We start from the raw sequence: 5559 nt of genomic DNA, 5'->3' as shown, positions 1-5559 counted from the left end.
GAAAACCCTAATGTTACTTTGCTGGCTGGAGGATATTCCTAGGATGTAGCAGAAGCAGATGGTTCTCAGTAGAAGAAGAAATGAAGGGGAAGTCACAGGAAAAATTACATAACACCTGGAGCTTCACCTCCTTCATTTGTAAAGCAAGCAGCAGGAATATATATATGGCTCTTATGCCCCTTCCAGCTTGACACCATGAACCAGAGTCATCTACTGCTACCAGCTCCTTCCCACGAGTGACAGGAAAAGGGTGGGACAAAGGCAAATCTGAAACATATGTAATATTTTGACACTGTAAGTATCAGATGTTACTCTGAGACCTGGCATAGTGCCAGGAAGGGGTCTCTGTGAAGGTGTTCTCTCTCTTTTTTCTTTCCCTCCATCCTAAACCTGAACATTTCTGCCAGTCTTCTGCCTTGCTCTTCTCCTGGAAACCACTAATTAGTGTATAAATAATGATTAATACAAAGGAAGATAGTATTTCTGGTATTTGCCTCAAATTGCCCTTGAATGCACAGGAAAACACAGAGATAGGGAAAGGTTGGAGCTGAAGTGCCTGCACCTGAAGCAGGTTGGGTGGGCAATGAGTCCCAGATCTCTTTCTACCCTAAGGACTGGGACAGGACCCAGGGATGTTCCGGAGGCTTCTCGATATGTAGATTTTATACTCTGATTACTTAAAAGAGGCCCATTATCCAGAGACATACCTGTGGAGTCCAGAGAACAACATATGAAGCGTCTTCCCACCATCCTATGTCTTCCCTACCGAGGAGTGTAACACCTTCTCCTCTCCTTTCTACCCTCCAGCTTTGTTATTCATATGCGTGTGGGCGTGTGTGGGTGTGGGGCCAGTGTGTGTGCCTCTGTTTGTGTGTGCGTGTGCACGCGTGCACACTTGTGTTCCTGCTTATGCAAAGAAGTGATAACTCAGGAAGAATGGCAAGGATATTTCTACCCAGGAGAATCTTGGCGTGAACATTTCACAGACAAGTCACCCTATATGGGTTATGTCACATGGCATAGTCTCCAAGGATCTAGACTCATTGTGATCTCAAAATTTTGCCTGCCTACCTCCCCCCTTTCAAAAAGGTTGAGATTTGATGATGTGATAAATGTGGCCCCCACGGAGCTTGTTAAGGCAGCACTTCAGAGAACTGTATCTCCTCCAAGGAGAGGAGTGTTGATCTGCTGAAAGTCTTATTGTGCAATGAATTGCAAAAATTTCCATTGCAGTATATTTTTAAGTTTGGAAGCTCATAGAGATTAGATTCTATTTCCCCAGTGCTTTTTTTCCTTTTCGTCAATTTCAAGCCACTTGCTATTTGTTCCATTTAAAAACATACCTTTTCTTCCAAATATGTATTCTACCTTTAGATTCAATTTTTAAAAATCTCTCAGCTGGGCACAGTGGCTCATGCCCAAATCCTGAACAATATGTAATACTAGCAAACAAATTTAAATTGCATATCAAAAGTTTTATATATGACCAAACTGGATGCATCCCTAGAATCTGAGGTTGCTTTCCTATCCAAATATCAAATCAATAAAATATACCACATTGATTACATAAATAAGAAAAACAACATGATCATTTTCATAGCCAAATTAAAGCATTTGACAAATCTAATAATAATAAAAGTACTCAACAAAATAAAAATGAAGAGTACTTTCTCAACCTGTCAAAGGGCATAGATGAAAAAGCTCACAGCTAACATCGTCCTTGATGGTGAAAGATAGAATGCTTTTTCTTGAGATCAGGAACAATACGTGGATGTGCACTCTCACCACTTTATTCAACATTGTACTGGAGTTGTATAGTGAGGACAATTAGACTTGTCTTGTTCCAATAGCTTGGAACGTTAGCCATGAGATAGCAATACCAGCTTGCCGGTTTGACTTTGCCCCAACAGACAATCCAATGAAGACTGTGAACCAAAATTTTGGGTAAAGCATTCTCCATGGCAGTTTGATTTTTAAAGGTCAAACCTCCCCAGACTCCAGAGATCACTGGGGCCAAACAGTACCAAAGGAGGGTGTCACACATTAACCAGGCCCCCTGTTTAGAACTGCAGCACAAAAGCCTGGATACGTGCAATGCTATTCTACTTTCCCAGTAGACAGTGAACCCCAGATTCCAAACAATGTTGGGGCCAAGCAGCATTGCAATTGTGAGAGAAAAACTCTAAGGAGGGCTTAGTACTAGACCTCAGAACCTCTGATAAACACATAAAAGCAAAATAGCAGATAAATGGAGCAGATTATGTAGGCTGATGTTAAAAGTCTATCAAAGGCCAGGGGCAGTGGCTCACGCCTGTAATCCCAGCATTTTGGGAGGCCGAGGCGGGTGGATCACGAGGTCAGGAGATCAAGACCATCCTGGCTAACACGGTGAAACCCCATCTCTACTAAAATACAAAAAATTAGCTGGGCGTTGTGGTGGGTGCCTGTAGTCCCAGCTACTTGGGAGGCTGAGGCAGGAGAATGGCGTGAACCTGGGAGGCAGAGCTTGCAGTGAGCCGAGATCGCACCACTGCACTCCAGCCTGGGCAACAGAGCGAGACTCTGTCTCAGAAAAGAAAGCGATCATATTCCCAAGAGGAAGAGAAAATAAAGTGGGCTCAAATCACATTTTGTCTGAGCATTTCTAATATGTGAAGTCAACCCTTCCATGAATTTAGAAAGTTTAGCAATTCACAGCAGGATAAATGCAAAGGAAATATAACATAGGCATATCATGGTCATATCACAGCCTCACTTAAGAAAACCAAGGACAAAAAAAAAATCGTTGTGTTCAGGAGCATAAAACACAACTGCTTATTACCATTGGGAGCATTTCTTCCGCCAGAAAAACATCTCCTTCCGTGTCTCCCGAAGTGCATGAACACTCTCAGATGTTTCTTTTTTCTTTCTTATCTTATCTGATAACATCTTTCTTTCATCTTAAATTTGAATTATATCTTCTAGATGTAGAATTCTAGGTTGGCAGTTAATTCTTTCAACAAATTTAAATAATATTTTATTTTCCTCTGAATTCCTTAGCTTCAATCAAAATTGTCAATCACAACTCTTATTATTGATTCCTGGTAGCAATGGGTAAAGGTTCCAGTTTTATGAAGGCATTCTTACTCTAATATAACACCTTACTTAGGTGAAAGGTTTATAGAATATGACCTCAGGAGTCATTTTAATCTGTGATTTGGGGGATTGACAAATACCCTAAAAGCAAGTATAGCCTTCCATTTTCCTAACTTGTTTTTCTGCTGGTTGCTAGCTTGTGTTCTCATAATTGTCCATTTGTTTTCTGTCTAATCTTCGTCCTCTTGAGAATTTTATTTACTCTCCTGCAAACACAGCTCTGCATTTAAAGTGATGTTGGTTTGCTTAACATTCCACCAAGCATTTTTAGGTGTGTTGTTGTAAGATGATTTTCTAGTCCTGGAAACAGAAATGAGAAATGCAAAAACTTAATAATCACAGAAGGGAGCCATGTGCTTCTCTTTTGAAAATAAGTTACATGCTACAAACACAGCCACACTATAATTATTCAAACTTAGACTTTTCCAAAGGGCTTAAGATAATCATAGCAAATATGCAAGCACAAAGAGGCCATCTATACCCAGATTTTCACAGCCAGAATTTTTTTCTTTTCTTTTCAATCCAAAGCAACACAGTACCCACAAAAGTCAGCTATTGTCTAAGAGAACGATTTCTAAGCCAGGTGCATGCAATGACTCACACCTGTGATCTCAGCACTTTGGGAGGCTGAGGCAGGTGGAGAACTTGAGGTCAGCCCAACCTGGCCAACATGGTGAAACCCCATCTCTACTAAAAATACAAAAAAGTCAGCCAGGCATGGTGGTGCACACCTGTAGTCCCAGCTACTTGGGAGACTGAAGCAGGAGAATCGCTTGAATCCTGGAGGTGGAAGTTGCAGTGAGCTGACATTGCACCACTGCACTCCAGCCTGGGTGACAGAGGGAGACTATGTCTCAAAAAAAAAAAAAAAAAAAAATCTAAATTCATTATACTTACCTAACAACTGAAATTCTAGTTCTATGGACTTATTCCTTGTAACAGACACATCTTGCTCACAAACTCAGATCTTTCAACCTCAGATTTCTGGAACCCTTGTCCCCTTGGCCCATCTCAGCCACTACTATGAGCTACGCTGGGCTCTAAGCAAATCGACTTTACACAGGAATAACCCAAGAGTGCTTCTTCTCCTGCCACTTTACATTCCTCTTGCTTTCTGATCTGAGGGTTTTCTTTTACCCCTGAGCACAAGTCGGTGTAGAATAGTTGGTGGCCATGATGTATGTGCAATTTTTAATGTGGGATAATTAACACCCCATGGAGTGAGACGCATATTTGACCAACAGGAGGCAGTGGCAAGCAATTACTCCGATTACTCCCGAATGGACCCATTCTAAGACCAGTATTTCACAAGGACTCTCAGAAAACAATCCCATGAAATAGAGGAATCAGTTATTTTTGACACCAAGCAGTGGCAGCTTTAGCAAGGCACCTTTGAGCTTTCTCCCCCTCCTCTCTTGCCTCACATCCCTTTTCCCTCTTTTTTTTTTTTTTTTTTTTTGAGATGGAGTTTTGCTCTTGTTGCCCAGGCTGGAATGCAATGGCGCGATCTCAGCTCATTGCAACCTCCGCCTCCCAGGTTCAAGCAATTCTCCTGCCTCTGCCTGTGGAGTAGCTGGGATTACAGGCATATGCCACCATGCCCGGTTATCTTTGTATTTTTAGTAGAGACGGGATTTCACCATATTGGTCAGGCTGGACTCGAACTCCTGACGTCAGGTGATCCACCTGCCTCGGCCTCCCAAAGTGCTGGAATTACAAGCATGAGCCACTGCGCCCAACCCCATCACTTTTAATTAAATGATATTGTATAAGCTTTTACATCAGGTTTTATTTTAGGGGAACGCAGGTTAGTAGAACCACCAAAGTTTCTAAAAGCAAGTGGTAGGGTGAACTCAGTCTAAGATGGGAGGGCCACTTTGGAGTGCTGGAGAGTCAGCTTCTCTGGTCCCAGTGAAGTGTAGGGGAAAGGAAGATAGGTCGGTAAAATAAGTGGTCACACGCATGTATATGTTGGTTTCCCACTGTTGTCTTAAATCACAGAGAGTTATTGTATATAATAAGAAAATAAATCTGAAAGTGGAGGAAATATTACCCTGCAATCCCCATTTACATCTTTGGCAGGGGTTATTAGACGGGACAGCTTCATAAGGCATCACAGAAGGTTGAGCCAGAAGTGAGTGATGAAGAAGTATTCGGGTTCAATGGAAGAGCCTGGGGCAGCTCTCCTGGCTCTTGGCTGTCTGCCTATTTTCTGGAAGGGATTCAGATGATTCCACATGCCTCTAAGTGTGGTAGATGCAAATATCAGAAAAGTAGGGCTAGTGTTTTCACAGGAAAACATCATGGTGCAAGAGAAAGAACTTCGTACAAGAGGGCTTTGGGGTCATCCAACCAAGTCAGAGGTTCATAGCACCAGCAAGGAGAAAGATAGGAGGGATGAAACACCAAAGGGCAGAAATTATA

This window comes from Rhinopithecus bieti, unplaced genomic scaffold (genome assembly GCF_001698545.2).
Source record: "Rhinopithecus bieti isolate Rb0 unplaced genomic scaffold, ASM169854v2 scaffold_23862, whole genome shotgun sequence".
Taxonomy (NCBI): Eukaryota; Metazoa; Chordata; class Mammalia; order Primates; family Cercopithecidae; genus Rhinopithecus; species Rhinopithecus bieti.
Note: the sequence above shows the minus strand (reverse complement) of the source record.